Genomic DNA, 19,388 nt, shown 5'->3' on the forward strand with positions numbered 1-19,388 from the left:
CCTAGTGCTGGAGCTGCTGGAGTGGAAATCAGAGCTCCAGCCAGTACACTTTAAAGCTTTTTTCACTTACCAAACCACTTAGTTTACACGAATTCCATACTTGCTGTTTTCACCTGTCCAAATTGCAAAAACAAACATCTACAAAAGAGCCAAAGTAAAATCCAAGCATGCATTCAGAAGATAAATGGCACCAAAATGTAGCTGTTTGTGGATGGAGAGCATTTATCCTTGCATTCAGTGGAGAATTATCAGTGTGACAGCTTCCTTTTGTTACTGCTATGTATTGGCTTTGATTACAAACCACCACAGAGCTGAGGACTAAAAAAAAACCTTCCATATTTCCCAAATTATTTCTGAAATACATGAAGGTCAAAAGGTCAGATTCTGCTCCACACCACACCCACCAGCCTGACACCAGTGAAGCAGCTCTCTTGTGAGAGGGCAGGCTGGCCAGTGCCCAATTCACTGAGAGATTTTAAAGGAAACTTTTTGATAACCAGGTTACACCAGCTCATCTGAAGCTACAGGTTGAATAACAAACAAACACACCCACCAAATTCTACTTACGCTGGGTAAAATCTCCCAGTAGTTTAGTAGTCATGGGATTGAGTGCTACAGGTAATCCTTTTAACAATGAGCATGTTTTCCTCTATTAGTTAGACCTCCTATATCTCTGCTCTGATGAAACTGCATCTCCTCTGTAGTCTCAAAAGACCATGTGTTCTTTCTCTTCAGCCTCCACCACCTAATTTCAGATATTCCTCTCCTACTGTAACTGTGGCTATCAAAGCAGCTCTGCAGCAACATCCCAGGTAACATCACAGCTCTGGAATCCCTCAAGATACTACATATGCAGTTTCCTTAATCCTACTGCATTGTTTTTATATTCTCCTCACATTTCCCTAGGTTTTCTCCTTTCATATTTATTGCAAAAACAACAGTCTTTCTATAATAAAGCAGGAAGAAAACTGAATCCATCACTAAATGTAAGCACTGGCTTTATTTCTCCTGCCACTGGACCCCATATGTGCTTTGCATTTCACGCTCCCGTGTAATGGAGGGTTCAGGTGTTTCTGATGTTGCTGCCAGGCACTAAAAGCAGAGTGATACAAATGTGAGGTAAAAATGATCCTTCGATTGCTAACTGCAATTGCAGATAAAGCTGGGAATTCTCCAGCACACACCAAGCAGCTGCTGCTGTGAACAGGCTCCAGGGATGTACTTTGGTGCATTCTTGGCCTGACTTAGTACCTCATGCTAACTCAGTTTTCAACCACAGTCATCCTTGTTCTGGCTTATTACTACAACACTATAAAAATAAAATGTTTGGACAGAACTGAGACTTCCTCCTAGCTGTCAGTCTCATTTGCATAGCTGGCTATCATCCTGTAGAAAGGCTGGCAGTTGTTTCAATCCTATGGTTTCTCTGATTTTCTCTCAGATTATGTTTCCATCTAATGACCTTTGTGTACCTCTACTACAATTAACAGGGTGGTTACTTGATGCCTGAATAGCAAAAGTCAGATTCAACTCAGCAGGAGTCAATCAAAAGAAGCATAAGGTCTTCTGGATTTGATCTGATTAATTGACTTGCTAACTGAGACAACACTGAATTTTAATATTAACAGTGCTCCTAAGTATTTCTCTTGTGTTTTTATGTTTCTTAAAAAAAACCATATTCTTTTAATTTTTAAGAAAATACATGCTTTCATGTGATTAACAAATTTGTAAGTATTTGTGTACTGAAAGGCAATGAATTTGATATGTGTTTTAATTTAAGTATTAACAGGCTTTTCATCATTTAATGGAGTGAGTTGTATCTGCTAAATAAAATGAATGGGAAAAGAAACAACTACAAGCCAGCGATTACAGTCCTTACAACTACAAAGCTCTGTAGCTTGTGAAAATGCTCAGAAAATATGGGTTCCTCATTCTGAATCTTTCTCAGCAACATCCTTCCAAAATATATTCATTCTTGTTAAAGCCACTGTTTCCAGACACTCCAGTGAAGGTCTTCTGACCAAAATATTATGTAAAACTTATTCCTTCATCTTTATTCAATGTTTGCATTACAGCTCTGGATCTTAATGCCACCTCTGAGGCAGCTGATACTTTCCAGAACCATCTTTAAGCAAAAAACAACCAAAAGGCTTCCACAAACAGAAAGCAAAATACAAAGTTAGAAGAGAACCTGTGTGGGAACCATGAACATCTTCTGCAATATACAATCTTTCAGGAACAGTTCTCAATGATTCCCAAGCTACCCAAGTCATCCTGCCTGAACGTTCAGTTCCCACACAAAGGACACCTGGGTGCGTGTTGGAGGACACTCCCACAACCCTACTCTGACCAAACCTGACAACTGAGATCCAGGCTTCAGGTCAGCCTATCCAGTCTTGATTAGGATTTCAGACAACGTCCTCAATAGCCCCATGACATTAATTGTCCAGATGTGCTGCAGTACAGTAACATCTTGATTTTTCCATCCTCACTGATCCAGAACAAAAGATACTTTACATATTATCCACATTGTCTTGGGCAGTCCATATCAATAAATAAATACAGCAACGAAGGTGCTTACAAATAATGTATTGAAAAATTTCATAGCTAGTTGGCTTTCACAGTGACTGGACTACAATGGAATTAACTGCATTTAAAAAGAGAAACATGGTGAGAGTTCAAGTGAGATATGGCCTGAGCTTTTTGGCCTGGACTGCTTTTGTTTTCAAATAATTGTGTTTGCCTCTCAGAGCAGAGGAGGAATAGGAATGTGGAGAGGAGTGATCAAATTTCGTCAAAAAAAATACTGAGGAATAAAAGCAGCCATTACATTAATCCTCATCTTCAGAAAAATTCTATTTCATGTCAGCAGTTGGTAAAAGGAGTGGGTAAAAGGTGACAACAGGGTAATCTGCCCTTTCCATGTCCCTAAGCCTCATGAAAAATCCACTATCCTTGTCTATGCCAAGATTCAGACTTTTAACCCTTCAGCTAATGTACAGGAGTTCCACGTTCTTCAAAGGAGAAAACCATGCTTTCCCCATCTGGAAGCCGCCTTGGCGCCCTGTTAACATCCTGACAACCATTTGTGTCAATGATTGCACTCATCCACACTTTTGACCTGCAGGTAAAACCTCTGAGTGTCTGGTCCAGAATCAATTCTCTTTTATCTTAGTGGGAAGATTTCTGTCAGCCATCTAAAAGTTAGGCACCTCATCCAAACAGGTGGCCCAGCCATATGTGATGGGGTTCATCTCACCCCAACGTAAATGACTAAGCTGGCTTAATTCCAGAGGGGTCTCTCTCTCTCTCTGCACTCGTTATAGAGCAGGCTAGACCACTGGCTTAAACCAGACTTGCAGCATTTTGACAGCTAATGCAAGGTTAAATGGATCCCACCTCCCTGACTTGTGTGGGTTTTGGGCAGCCTCCAGCTGCAATAGCTCCATTTCCTCGAGTGTCCTGACCACTGTATACTGGCCAGAGCAGATTGTACCTACATTTTTTGAGAAGATGCCATGGCATTATAGACCAAACTGACAGCAGTAACATTTGCTTATTGAACCATGCTTGAAGTGGTCCTGAGGCAATTTGTAAACCCATGTTCCCTTTTTAGTCTATTTTTATACAAAATTTGCATCACAGTAATTCTAACACCTTCATTAATATTATCTGACTTGTTGAGGTTACTCACACCCTTTAGTAAAAGGAGCAGAAAGCCAAAAATTTTTAAAAGGGAAGCTCAGATGAGCCTGTTTTCATGCAAGTCATATCTACAAAATCTCTACTGAAAGCAGCACTCACTGACTTGAAAGCCATCTGATTCTGAAACAAATACCTGTCCAAACAAATTGATATTTAAACTGGACCTTGCTATTCCTTTTGCAAAATCAGCCTACCATTGAGTTACATCTGGTGAGCATGAAGTCAGATTATTTTTTTCTGTTCATGAGTATTCCAGTAAGTTTGCAGGTGAACTCTGGTGCAATTTAAAAGCTGTACACTGAATGCACTCTTTTCAGTCCCTGCCAAACTCCAGCTCTCTGAAAGATTAACATATACACAGCATTGAAGTTGTAGGATGTGTCTGAAAGGACAATTCACTGCAGCCCTCAGACCACAGTAGTGCCATAACACACCTTCCAATCAACCCTAAAATTGCCCACAATTAGGCACAAGTAAACAAAGATTGAAGAGAGAGTGGGCTAGGGCCCCAGTTGCTACAGCCTCTCCAGATACAATAGAGAGAGATGAACCCTGCTACAGGGTAACAAATCTTGGATAGAACAGAATGGAATGGTAAGAATCACCTTCTGGAAATGCCTATTCGCTGTTCCCTGTGTAGGGATTGAAGACAACTATTTCAGGATAGACCTCTGACTTTTAGATGGCTAAAGTCTGTCAAGATGAAACCCATCCATCCCTGGACAGGAGAAGCACACATTCCTGTTTTTTCAGCCAGCTTGTTTGTCTTTGCCCTGAAATGAACTCCCATTAATCTCAAAGTAAGTTGTGGCTGAGAAGTAGTTTGTGAATCTGTTTTTTATCTTTACCACCTTTCAGCTCCCATTGACCAGCTTCCAGCTCAGTCTGGGTGCCTGGCCACGACCATGTGCATAGGCATGTTACCAAGCATGCCAGGACTCTTCTCAATATAGGGAGCTCAGCCACCAGTCTGCACAGACACAGCCTTTGGCATCTCACTAAACAAAGGGCAAGAGAAATGTTATATTCCTGGAACAGCCTTGCTTCCTTGTAAGAATATCTCAAGTGGTACATATTTTCTTGGTTTTTTTTCTTCCTGGAAGACTGCTCACTCCGTCTTTATTCACTCATGAGAAAGGGAAGGGAAACAAATGCCATAGGGATAGGACATGAAAAAGTGTATATAATTTGGTGAAGGCTGTATGAGTGCAGAATACAAGTACTACTGGAGCCATAACTTTTACTAAACTTTACATTCAGGGCAATACCCCAAGCTCTGTTTTTAATGTATTATGTTCGTCCTGGATATTAATAGCCTATATGACACCCATATGACCAAACAAATCCGGCCACTGTGGAGAACTCCATGGAAGTGGTTGATTGTGCTGTGTGTGGGCTGAGTTTATGAGCAGGCTTCAAGGAAGCTGTTTGGGGGTTTCATCGCCCTCCAGGGAGTGTCTTGCACAGCAGTTTTCAGGGTAGGAGGGAGAGAAGGGAATTGAGACCCCCTCTGTAGTAGCAATACCTCTGGCTGCTGCCAGCCCAGGGCCAGAGTGGGTGAGGGACCCTTGCAGTCCACCCCTGGTGCTTAAAATACCTGGCCAAGGGAAGCAGTCTCCACCCTTGAGTAAGAATTTAATTCTTTGTTTGCAATTTTATTTCATTCCATTTTGAAGCAGTGAAAGAGTAAGACAAGCTGGAGTTGCTTATTTAATTTTATTTCTTTTCATTTTGCCTCCTAAGCCTAAGGGCCACTCAGTTTGTGAAGACCAAGGGCTTAGATCATCAGGCTTTTACAATTTTTTTTCCTTAGGAACAGTGTAGATGACAAAGTATTAATAATAAGATTAAAAAAAAATTTTTTGCAGTTAAGCAATGCACTGTTTTAAAATCATTTTACCTGGTTATTGAATTAAAAAATAGTCTGTGCTTTGCCTTCCCCAAGAGACCTTGGCTAAGTACTACCTCAGTGACAAAACACACAAGCTGGTAAAGGGACTATCCCAACACTGAATTTACTGCAGAACAAACAAAAGTGACATAAGCAAATAGGTGAACTCCTGAAAAGAGGCCAGGAAGGGCAAAGACTCCAGGGTTTTTTAATTGGTTACTCTGATTCAAAAAGTTTGATTTCTCAACAAAAACTAGCAGTTCATGGCCAGGCAGTAGCAACTAGACATGTTAACAAAAGAAGCAATTTTAAACCATCTGGTCAAGTTATCCAAAGGGAGTAGATGAAAAAGATATTTTTAAAATATATTCTTTTCACTTGTAATGTCTTTTTTCATTCATCTGATCTCCAGATTCCATCCAGGACAAGTCTTTGCATGTTACTGAAATCTAGATGAAATTTCAAAGACTGAAATACTCTGCTGGGGGCTTAGAAGGAACTTGAGTGGTCATAAACCTTGAATGGGCTGCTACATCAGAGGAATTTCATTCACAGAGTTCCTTTGCCATTTTATTAAGTATCTTTTATTTACATTTTGTAACTATATCTTCTGCCTGCACTACAAAACCTCTTATCAACATTTCAACAATAAATCTTCTGTATAATGTGCTTTTTAAATCTTTCTGAAATGAATTCTTCACACTGTATATATTAGATAACTAACATTGTACTAAAACTCTCTTGACTGCACATTTTTCGACGGGGCAGAATAGTTAATTCTTTGTATGCATCTCATTGGAATGTATGTCAGAATCATCCATCATGTGCAGATCAACAAGGTTGTCATGAATGAAGAAATAAGAGTTTTAAATTGCAGTCCTACCACCTGAGAAATATCCTGGCTTTAAGTCTTAGCAGGGTGTTTGCATTCCTGTCGTGAAACCTTGAACATCCTTTTAAGGTTAAGGCTCTGTCTGAAATATGACATTCTGTGGGATTAGCTATATGGATCACAGCATGGCTGATGTATGGATGAAGTGGCATTTTCTTTATACCTTTTATGTTAGAACACTTTGACTCTGGAATTTTACCATCTGAAGTGTATTTTGTTCACAGTTCAGATGAGCAGCATTCATGTCCTGTAAGCAGAAAGTTGTCAGAAGATAAAGGCACAAGGGTGTGCCACGATACTGTTCTATGCAGATAGGCTTGGCTGGACTGACTGCATTTCCCCAGGATGGTCAGACTGTACCCACTACTGTTATAAATGTAAAAAAAACCACAAGCAAACAAACAAAAAAAGCCCCACAACCACCCTAATTTCCTAAGGTGATCAAAAGGCAAATGTTTCTGTGGTACAATAATGGTTTATTATGGTGTGTGCATGACTTACTAAAAAATTTCCACCTTTAGAAGTGGTGTGTATGGGAAGTATGTGAAGATGTCCTGCATAGGTATTTCAGATGAAATTAAGGAAAAATACAAATCTACACACATGAACAGAACAAAATTTAAACAGGGAGTTCTGGATATCCCCAAGAAATGGTATTCCCTCTCTGTATTAATTTTAATTTGTATTCTGAAGTAGGTTTCTTAAAGGCTGCCACAACCAGCAGGGTCAGTAGCAGCCACAGTTAGGCTCCTCAGGTAGAGAACTATGCCATGTTCAGGCAGATTTAGATGCATTCTACCCAGCTCTGTTCTTGCCATCTGGTGTCCTGAGAGACATTATTGGTCCTTTTTGAGGTTTCCTCTTCCTTCTTCTTTTAATAACTTTTAATGTCCTTTTAAGTGTTGGCTTTTTCCAGATGCAAGGCAAAGCATCTCTTGAATTTGGCAGAATAGAATGCAGTAGCTGGTTTTACTTTAGAGTGTTTTGTCTAGCTCTAGGAAGGAACAAGCAGTATAAAACTGTTCTGTTTGAAACTTAGTGTCTCTTTTCTTTCTTATAAGCATGTACCTATTCCTGCCATCCCACAAGACCCAATATGAAAGTAGATGGCACTTAAAAAACAACACCTCTAAACACGGTTTCTGTACAGTAGCTGAGAGGCAACTTGTACCAGCAGATGGACTCAGATATGCTGTTTAGTGTAGTACTTGATGATAAATATTTATAAAACTAATCCTAGACACAGGATATAACTGTAATATTTCTTGCTCTTGCTTTTATCTGTACTCTCCCACTGTCTCAAACACATCCTTCACTCCTCACGGATTTTCAGGATCCTGTTCTAACCTGCTTGCTTCCTTTGCACTTTTTGAAGAGGGTTGAATTTCACCCACTTCATGTGACACTTTGGTTGCTATAATAGAAGATGGAAAGCAGGCAATGCATAGTCACAGCTCCTGAAACAAAAGAAAGCAGTAAAAGACATTAGAATTGCAAAACACGGCAAGAAAAAAACACATTTTTCTCCCCAAGGGAAAGGAAGTACTATTTTTATCCTTATGTGGAAGAAGGTGATACTGCAATCACCTAACACAATGGTAATATTAAAGGTGCATGATACTACTCTTAGGCAGCCTTGCAAGGGTGAAAAAAGCACCTGACAGTCATATGAGAAATAGAGAATGATGGCAATACAAACATCTGCATGGCTTCCACCCTAGCTTGGAAGTCTACTGGCAAAATCCAGAAGACTTTTTACACTAGGTTACTCTTAAGCTATACTCTGCTCTGCTACACCTCCATAAGTCCCATTGTTGAGATAGCTGCTAATTATTTGCACTTCTGTAAGCCAAACTGGAACCGCAAATGTGCATTCACAGTGTTACCTAAACAAGAACCAGTAAAATCCCCCCAAAATGACAAAGAAGCCAAAGGCCATTGTTCAAGCATTGGGGGCATAAGGAGCCATTGGAAATATTCTTAAAAATTTGTTCTATATCATAAATAAATCATAAAGATATGTTAAGTAAAAATGATTGCATTGAAAATAGACTAAAACATGTCTGTAAAATACTGTTATTATGCTACATTTAAATATCTAAAAATAAAGCCTTGTTTATTCAGATTTGATGATAACATTGACTCATCTACCACGCAGCAAACCAAAGATTTCTCTAATGTGTTTGTTTTGCAGAAGTAACTTGCAAAACAAGAAGTTCTTTTAGTGGCAACAACATTCTATAATCGCAGGAGGGCTGTCATTTTTTGGATTGGGAACACAAAATAGCACTTCATGTTTACCATGTTCATAGTCATCAGTCTAAGTACCCTGGGAGTGGATGACTTGAAAGGCTTTACATATAAGCTGCCTTGTATGGCACCACATGTGTTTCCTCATTTGATATAAATAGCTTCTGCTTTCCCCTGGGTTGTTCTTTCCTCTACTTGGCTTCACCCCTTTTGAGGTCAGGGATGTATTGTGCCGAACTCTGCATGATGAGGGAGGTCAGTCATGGCCATTTTAAGATGCATAAACTGGGTCATTGCATGAATCACATTACAAAGAAGAAGACAGTCTGTCTCTCATTTATTAAAAATTCTCACTAACTTTGGTGAAGCTTCTTGTTAATAGCAGGCACTTTAGAAAATTGCAACTGGACTAAACTTGTCACTTCTACTGAGAGTTCATTTCTTTAAGACAGTGAAATATATCCCTCAGGTGCCTGGTGTTATGCTTTAGCTGTATAGCCCTGGACTTCCAAACATTTCTGAATAGTAATTTAGAGGTTTTTTAATTTCTTCTGATTTCATGTGGGAACAAGTGCAGAAGCAAATAAACTGAGCTGATAGAAGGAAGATCATCACACTCCTTTATCCCTTCCTAGACCAAACTAAAATGGCCAGCCAGCCATAACTAAGAGTTGCATGACTGTAACTGTACAGCATCTGTCCCACGATATGGGATGACGCATGGGAAGAGCCAAGCACACTGAAAGAAAAGAAAAGGTTTGGAGATACACTTAACCTGAGACCAGGAGAGATGGATTCATTTCCTGACTTTGCCACAGGCATCTTCTGTGACACCAGATAAACAATGCAATTTCCCTGTGCTCCAGTTCCTAGACATGACATCAGGATAATGCATGAGGACGTTCACAAAGAGAAGGGGCAAGCACAGCATGGTTTCCCATTAGCATCTTGTTGCCCTGCAGCTCACACACAGCAAGTAACACTGCACTTGAGTTGAGCTCTATTTTTTTCTGTTCTGCAGTCTGCTTGTTTTGTTCACTCAGCAGCAGATCCACCTGTGCAGTGGTCAGCCCTTTCTATATGCAGCGCCAAGGCAAGGTCTTGCAGGAAACAAAGAGGACACGCAAAGGGACCCATCTGAAGGCTACGTTGTTATGTAGGCACACACAAGGGCCATGTTTGAGTTGTGATGTACCAAACTGATGGACAAGTGTCTGTGCTAAGGGTGACTAGAACAGTGTCCACTGCACAGTGTAGCACAATGAAATAGGTTATTCGAGTTTGCCTCATGTCACTACACAAGCATCGCTGCATTAGTGTCATTAGTTGTTAGCACCAGGCAGGCAGCTCCCTTCTCCTGGCTCAATTATAGCACAGAAAAGAGGTGTGGGGGTGTAAAATGAGCAATTGAATCATAAAGTGACAGCAGCTACCCCAAATTTGCAGGTTTGAAGAGGCATTAGCCAAAACACCTTCCTTAGGAAAACTGCAGCCTGAGTGCTCAGAAGTGGAGGGTACACACACTCCTCCCCCAGCTCATGGAATGGGGCTTGCTTTGCAGCCTACACAGTGGCAGCAAATACGTGGGACTGAAATTCAATTGTTAAACACCACAATCATCTCATTCAGTCAGAAAACCAGCCTTCAGACTAATACTCCTCAGAGACTAGTTACAAGGAAAGTTTCAGCTTGTAATGTCATTTTGGTTACACACATGAAGACTAGAAAAGGAGCAGCTTGATTTGAAGTGTTCAGCACCTGCAGCTCCTGTTGATTTCACTGGGATTTCTGACTGCTTGACGCCTCTGAAAATGAAACTCATCATTTCATAGCAGAAAAGGATTATTTTCTTCTTCATTGTAACCAGAACTCACATATAAATCATATACAAAGTAGAGGGGGCCGGGGGGGGGGGGATTCTTTAGAGCTGAAATCAGGCAGATAATTTGTAGCCCAAAAGTACAGTTGCCAGCACACAGAGATACAGATAATCCACTTATAGTGCAATGTGGGGTTCCACTGCAGTACAAAAAAAGAAAAGATACAAGTATGATTATTATTATAAGAAGCTATTGTAGCTGCAGAACTGTATACAACATTTAGAAGATTGTTAAATACTTATTTTAACTTCATCTTCTCACTAGTCTCTCTGGGATTATTTGCTTTTTTTATTCTTTCAAGGGTTTTTTTGCCTTTTACAGAACCTAATGTTCAACTCCATTTTTGTACCCCTCAAAAACAGCAACTTCTGATTGAAAAGGCTCTGAGCAGGCATTCATAATTGAATTCCAGTATAATTTTTGAATAAAACCACAGATAGGCTGTTTGTTTTTTCAGGCTAAAATTAGTTAGAGCCACCAATACAAATGGTCTGCATACATGCAAGTCTGTGTAGTGGGCTGCCCACAGCACCCACATGGTGCCAGATATGAACTTAACCTAGTAATTTGGAAGGATTTCAACATCAGACTTCCCGATTTCCCTGTCTAGGGGCTTTCTGAGTAATTAAAGATTGCCTAGCTCTTGCTGGAGGCCACCAGTGCATTAGCTAGTATCAAAACTGAGCTTTGGAAAAGTGTGGGTACCTGTAATTAGTGCCAAGATTCCATAAGCTGTGAAAGAGTGACAGGACTCATGGCAGGGAAGAAGCTGTTGCCACTAACAGGTGCCACTAGCAAAGCTTTGCAGCTGCATAAGGGCATGCTCTCACCCAAAATGGGAAAATGCCAGAGGAAGCTATTGGAAGATGTACACAAATTTTATTAGAAATGCTACACAGTTTTCAATACTGCTTTATCAAAATTAAGGGACATCCTACAGCAAGGTCTGGTACTGCATCATATTACCATAAGACATGTGGGAAACTGTGTAATGTGTGTTTGAGTCTGCAGATGATCTCCAACTAATGATGGCTGCATGTCAGTTAAAGGATAAACATTCAGAATATCTTGAATAATGTGGGGGAAAGTAGTCTTAAAAGAATAGGATGCAGTTCCAGAAGATACAAAATGTTAGAATTAGGGACCAATAGCAAAACCTCAGAAAATAAAAGCCTGATGGGTCATGGCAGTTGAGACAAAAGTTCCTCAGAAGAGTATCTGCAGCCTAGAGTAGAGCACAAGGTGAGCAGTAGCACATCAATGTAAAAAATAAATACACTGAAAGACATTGCTAAATTATGTGTAAAACCTTAATTACTCTTTTGCAGACCTCAGAAAAAAACTAAACGAGAATGTTCTGTATAGTTCTCAGACAGAAAAATCAAGGTAAATAGAAAGCAGTAGAAAGACATCAAGAGAAGGCAATGAGAATTTCCAGAGTCACACAGACTCTGATGGATAGTTGAAGGAAATCATGCTCTTTAGGACAAGTCTGGAGGGAGATCTAATAAAGATGTTCAAAAACAAAGAGATGATTGGAAATAAAAAAAATTGGGTTGATTTCCTTTTCCAATATGGGAAAATTAGGAAGAAAAGCCAAAGAATGTCTGATAAAAGTCTGGGAAGATCTTTCTCATGAGAAAGTTGCATAAGTCAAGAGCAGAATGTCCTGGACACACGTGTAGGATCTTCACCACTGAAATGGTTGAGAGGAGATTGGACAGATGTTTTCTGACCAGATGGATTCTGTCCTTGAATGAGAAACAGAGCTCTTCATTGTGTTCTCCATGGTTTCTGTGGATGGCTAACGCATTCCCAGTCAGCTGACAACACACAGGCAAGAGTTAGAAACTCAGCTTTCATTGACTTTTAGATGTATGTTACCCTCTCAAGCCTGACAGAAACCCTTGAAATTATACCTTGCTGCTTGATATTCCACTCCCTCTAGTGTGGATGTCTTCATTGCAGCAACTTCGCAATGCAGTTGTGGTCCAAATGTCCCTGAAAATACGTTTGTATTTGACTCTGAAGATCCTTAATAAAATAAATCCATATTTTTTCATGAATCCATGGAGCAAGCCTTGGTCTAGCATCTTCCTTGATCTAGCGTCTTCCTTCACTTTATCGATATGACTTTATTTTGTCTAATTTTTAACATGATAATTGAAAGCATAGTTCCTTGGACAGATGGATTACCCTAACATGATTACCCTAACAAACCATTCATTATTGCTTATAAAAATTTAGGTGAGAAAGAAATTCTTCCAGGAACTCAGATGCCTTCAGACTGCAATAAAACAATAATAACATCAAAAGAGAGAGTGTAAAAGCTGGGAAATTAACTGCACAGGGAGAAGATAACTTACACCCACTTCACCGCTTCTGCTGTGAGTGAAACTAAGCATAGACTGGCATGAAAATCCTCTTGCATCAAGGACACTGGGGCAACCAGGGAAAAAAGAAGAATAAAGAGTGCCAATATTGCAGTGGGAACACAAGAGCACAAGAAAATGGAAATTGGGCCAGTACCATTTATTATTCACATATTTTCTTTTTAAAAAATACTGCCTTCTTATGTGGAAAGAGCCTGAGAGTCAACAGTAGTGCTTGTGACCCTAGAGCTGCAAGGAACAGAAAGTGAGGAATGGAACCAATCTGGAAAGGTGGGACAAAGTGCTCAACAGGAACATGAGAGTCATATCTGTGACTGGGTTGAGGCACACACACCTCTGAGGGGGTGATGGCAAGGTCCCCCCTCTATCACTGTTGCTAGGTAGCCGGATCAGGGCTGGACAGGTGAAACTGAAAAATAAAATGAATTCATCAACATAATTTTCCCTTAGCAACTGATACACTGCTCGCTAGAAGAGTGTGGTGCATAAGGTACTTACATAATAATTATAAAGACTTATCTAAATTATTACCAATAATTTTGTTTTCTGGCAGGAAATTACAGATAACTATTAAAGTGAGAAACTACGAGCAAATTTTCATGACGATATCCTCATGCAAGTTGAGTAATGCTTGCAAAGATACACTCGACATCTATTGCAGATGGTGGTACTGCTGTGGAGGGGCTTAATTCTCTGATCAGTAGAAACAGCCATTTCTTATCCTAAACTGATATAAACACGATATCATGGAAGCACAGGTTTTAAAAAATCCTGTGCTGCCATGTGTGTTATTTTCTTTGAATTTCTTCTGAGAATACAGCTGAATTCCTACAGAGGTATAAGCTCTTACCCATTTGGACTTCTGCAGTAAAGAAGGATGTGTTAACATGACATGCACTTTCTGCTCAGGTTAGTGGGGGACTACACCTATTCCTTCTTCAACTCATTGGTGGCTCCCAGCACAGAACACCGTTTATTATCAGTCCTGAGTCATTTGGGGAAGGAGTTTTGGGAGTATTTTCTTACAGACCTCTCAGAAGACAGATACATCTTGCAGGTACATCTCACAGTTACCACTCAGTGGTCATTGTGCAGAGGCACAACCCAGGGACAGTATATACAGCTACAGCGCAAATGGGACCAGTGGGTATCTAAGACCCTGGTGTGCTGCTTCCCAGTAAGGAAGAACAAAACCCATCACAGGTCTCATGATTTCCCCACCTCAATCTCCTTAGCAAAGACACTTTGGTAGCACTTTTCCCCTTCAATTCCTCATCTTTGCTATTCAGCTCCTTCACAACAACCTGGAGAGTCTTGGTGCAAGAAGGCAGCTGCAGGGGCACCAGGTGGGACCCTTTTGGATCAGGCACCTCAGTCACACCCCAAAAGGTGCTTGAGGGCCACCTTGGTGGGCTGGACACCAAGAACACAAGCTCTTTTAGCCCCTAGCAATGGTTTGTCAGCTGCAGGACAAGAGCTCATGTTTTAGCCCTGGAGCTGCCTATAAGCATTGTACATTAGAGAGACAAATCCCGGCATTATAGATGTTATTCTGTTCTGGCTAATGAGAGAAGAGCCCAAATAGCTTCTTTTTAAAAATACAGAACTCTCTAAAATCCATGTAAAAGGGCATTCATCAGTACTTCATATTAGCATAAGTGGATTTTCTCAGTAGTTCCATTAATGAGACCAATATCATGATATTTTTTAATTGCCTCAGAAAGACTTGCTCAAATATTGCAAAAGTTAGCCAAAATCATTATGAAAATCATCACATGCTTACTTCTTTCTGTACATCCATACTATTAGTTCTCCACAATTAGTCAAGATCCTTCTGTTTGTTTTCATGGCTTCCATGAATGCCATGCTGTGTAAGATGCATGAGCTGTTCAGCTATAAGGATATGTTTTGAGATAGTGCTACTCATTATGCTGCAGCATGAAATGTTCCCATTGTCTTGCCTGGCTATAGAAGAGAATCAGCTGATATGGATAATCAATACTCAGCTGTCCAATGTTGGATATATTAGTGACAGGTAACAAATAATGTCTAAACAGTCTATTAACACAAGCCATTAATAACTAATTGGAAAAGAGAATCAGTTCGTAAATGATTCATAGGTAGAAATAAGTTTTACTTGCAGTTTCTAACGTTTACAAGAGATAATGTGAGTTCCATTCTCAGCCACTTTCCAGACTCTGGATTCCCACCAATTCATAGCACAATGTCTGGTTTTCAAATTTTTTTGTAAGAACCACAAGAAATGGGTGTTTATGTGAGATAAGACACCAAAAGGTTACAATCTAAGTGGTTTTCTGCCCTGTACTGAACACTAAGTGGAGGCTAATTTTCAAAGACTCCAAACAAAATATTCCATATTGAACGAATTGCTCTGCAAAATGCAATTTATGCAACAACAACAAAAAAAAAATTGTTGCTGCTACACCAGTTTTTTACAGAGTCCTGCAGTTGCTCTCCCTTCCTCTTTCAGATACAATGCATGTAACTCCTGAAAGCTGAGACAGCAAGAGACACTACCCTTTGGCAAACCTGAAAAGAGTAATATGGAAAAAGTATTCATACCTGAATATAAAAACCTGGCAAACCTGAGAGCAAATTCTGAACACTAACTCAGGGAAACCTCATGGTGTATTAATTTCATGTGATGGAATTGTACAGAATTTTAATGAGCTTCTACTGGGAACACAGGAACCCCCATTTAGTCCTGGGTTGAGTGAATGGTCTGTTCTGCCCATGTATCTGACCCAGCAGACACAGCCTGGAAAGAAGCAGTAGCAAATATATCAGAGGCAGGTACAATTAATCTTATGATAAGTAGCTGTGAAGCAAAACACCAAAAAGAACATTCCTTTCTAGCCCTAAACATATTTATAAAACTTAAAAGACTTTAAAAGACCTGAAATCCAGTACCCACAGCAATAGGGAAACATTCCTGGTAAGATATGCTTTAAGCATTTAATATTTTGCAAAGATGACAACATTCTAGAATTATTTTTACAAGGATGTAGAGGTGATTACTACTTACTGGAGTCTACAGGATTTTTCCACAATGGGATCTTTGGCTGAGAAAATCAATTTCAAAGTCCAAAGTTTGTAACAAGTGATTAAACAAACCAGTGCAATGTCACTATGAGACCAGTGTTGGCATTAGGATCATCACTGATAAATCCAGCTTTAACATGCTTCAAACCTCTTAAAGAAAGCAGAACAATGATTATTTTTCAAATATTTCTATAAAAGTGAGTATTTCATGGAGAAAATTGTTTTGTTAATTTATAATTTATTCCAGCTTGTAAAATCCCCTAGGTATTAAAATATAAATATTTACCTTGCCAAAAGTGCTTTTCCTAAGTTTCTCTTTGGAAAATTAAAAAAAAAATTGCTATATAAAAGTAGGAAGCACAATGGAATAGTCAACAAACTGGTTCAGTTACCCCAGTGCAGCCCAATAGGTTTAGCATGAAAACTTTAGTCAGGAGCTAGTAGGAGATATTTCATTGCATTTATGTGACATTCTTTTACTGGTTTTCATACATTCCAGTTTCATGTAAATATACCCATGTAGACCTAATGCTGTGGTACAAGTAAATGTTTGAAACTACAAAGATTAAAGGCATACCATTAACCTCACTCTTGCCTTTAGCTAGGATATTTTGTGGATTTTTTGAAGCTTTAATGTATTTTTTTATATAATTTAAGAGCAAATATAATTTAAATGGTTCTTTTTCTGGTAATTCCTTGTCATTTGAAAGCTAGAAGCCACAAACATACTATAGCAACTGAGTAGCCATGACATTGTGATACTGAAAGTCTTAAAATAAAGAAGAAAGGAATAAAATTACCCCTTGAACCTCATTTCAATCCAAAAGAGAAAAAAATCCCAGGTTTGTTAACATAAATAATATGTGCAAATATGCATAAGACAACGGCCCCTTGGTAACACTTTTCCCACAGGAGGGAATTCCTGCAAAATTGTAGGCTATGTGCAGATACTTTATTTTCTAAACAAAAATTGCATTATGCCAAAAGACATATACATTTCAACTACTATTAGAGTGTAATTAAATTATGTTAGTTATCTTTGTTTGTAATACAAGAAACAAGAATTTCTGTTGAAAGCACAAGGCGCTCCTAAGTTAATATCCTTTCATCTCACTAAGTGTCACACTGTAGGTGGTCTGCAGTGCTTTCTTTATACAGAACTTTTCACAGGATTTGCTTAATTCAATGCTACTTTTTAGCTTTTGGGTCAAGTGAAAAAAAATAGCAGGAAAGCCACAAGAGGACAAATTCACCTTTCACTTACCCTGTGTAAATCCTGTTGAATGGGGAAAGCAGGACAAAAGCTGAATACTGTGCCTTTGACATAAGGAGAAATACAAATATTTCATGAATAGGGCAACAAATGTCTTTGAAAGTTGCAACAAAGTAACAATTTCAGTAAAAATGCAGAGCCCATTATTTCCTATTCATTGAAAACATATGTTGATGCTGTTGCACATCAGAAACAATCAGAAGTCACTTGATTTCTTCTTTCTGAGACTAAGACAGTAGCTTACCTTTTAATATACAATCAATTGTTATAAAATATCTGGTGAAGCTGTACCTTTCATAGTTTATAGAAAAATTCTTTCTTTAAAGGCAAATTGGAAAATTTTATGCTTTCTTTTCCCTATAAATGTTGCATTTTCTCTGCCCCTGTAGAACTCCTTTGCCTTGCTTACTCACTATTTCCATACTGCTGGTGTAAATGGATACTGTATGTAAGTCTTACAAAAAAAAACAACCAAGGTTTTCTAGGACAAACTCTTCCTCTCCCACTCTTCACTTCCCACCTCCCCCTTTCTCTTGCACCTCTGCATTACATTTTGCTGCCTCAGCTCATTGCCCAGGATTTGACACATCAGCATCAAGGGTTTGCACTCTATGACTATTAGCACAAAGTCTCCCATGCATAAAGAAGAAAACTAAAGCCATGTCAAACACTTCCCATGTAAAATGTGAGACTGCTTTTATTTAAGAAGGGGCCACAGAATTTCACATATTCAAAGGGTATAAATGCTAAGAAATGTAATCCAGATCTCTCTTACTGTATTAAATCTTAGATAGTTTTCTGCAATATTGCATTTGTCTCATTAATCTCATTCTAGAGCTAAGGATTCTCATACCAGATGACCCTAACATTATTGCAAAACTCATCTGTCGACTCTCTGACATACAGAATTTGAGTTTCCTAGAGGTTTGCATAATGCACTGAGGCCTGACGTGATGAAGTAGCAGACTCCAAACATGAAGAGAAAACTTTTTCATTGCTAATGATGCCACTAAAACTAGATTATCAGTCAATAACTCAAGACACCCAGACAAGTCTTCACAATGGCCAAGGCCAAAAGGTCCAGGAGATCCAAAATGGAAGGTCCGTCCCAATGAGAGGAGCTGCCATTGCAGATCACTGCAGCATGATGGGACACCTCATCAGAAGGCAGCAGCACATAGGGAAGCAAGGGAGAGAGAACACACTGTCCACCATCAATCTGACAGATAACCCTGAAGGGAGTAGAGGAAAGCAAATCCATGAAGAGAAAATATGGGCTCAGTGATTATCCCATAGCAGGAAGAAAAAAATTCTGAACAAAGATGTTAAAAATTATGCCTAAGCAAGAAAGTGCTAGTGGCACCAAATCCATGTTTAGCTGCAATAAGAGCAACGACCGAGGATGTGGTTTCAGTAAAGACAGACATTACGTAGAAGGATGAAGCAATGATTATCTAAATACAGCAAAAGAACTTATGGTTCCCAAAGGCCTGACATACACCAAGTTGCACTGTAACCCAAAGCAATTAGCAACCAGCTCAGATATGAAAGAGTTCCACTATTGACAATTTGCTCTTGGAACCATCTGCAACAGGTATACATCAAGTACTGGCAATAGATGAGAGAAGTAGCAACGTAATCTAGAATCCATGGACATATCACAGCTTGTAACAATATGGATAAATGTATGGTTTGCAGTAATATGGTTTTGATAGTTTTGAATGTGAAAACAAGGAAAATGAAAAAAGAAAAAGCAACAGGGAATTGTTATAGGAACCTGAATGTAAGAAGAATACCTTGGGAGAGGGAGTTCATCAGAGAAGGAAAGCATTCCACAGATGATGCCAAAAAGGATGTGTGTTTCATGCCTTTTTGCTTTTTGTTTTCACTAAAATGGCAACCAACACAGCTACAACAACAAAAGTAAAACAAAAAGACACACAAACAAACAAAAACATCGGCCCATGAAATTCAACAAGATGTGTCTAGAAAACTGGCTCATACAAATTCTGAAGGATTATCAATTACCTTTGGAAAGATA

General features: G+C 39.2%; 1 long non-coding RNA gene across 1 annotated transcript in view; it reads right to left on the minus strand.

Annotated features, from left to right (window-relative positions):
* Positions 1–16,064: 16,064 nt before the first annotated feature.
* Positions 16,065–19,388, minus strand: part of LOC139679493 (uncharacterized) — a 30,749-nt gene continuing 27,425 nt past the window's right edge. The window contains exons 2-3 of the long non-coding RNA XR_011699201.1: positions 17,339–17,391; positions 16,065–16,224 (exon numbers count right to left, since the gene is read on the minus strand). This is a non-coding gene — a long non-coding RNA (uncharacterized lncRNA). The remainder of the gene's footprint in view (positions 16,225–17,338; positions 17,392–19,388) is intronic.

Source organism: Pithys albifrons, chromosome 1, assembly GCF_047495875.1.
Source record: "Pithys albifrons albifrons isolate INPA30051 chromosome 1, PitAlb_v1, whole genome shotgun sequence".
NCBI classification, from domain to species: domain Eukaryota; kingdom Metazoa; phylum Chordata; class Aves; order Passeriformes; family Thamnophilidae; genus Pithys; species Pithys albifrons.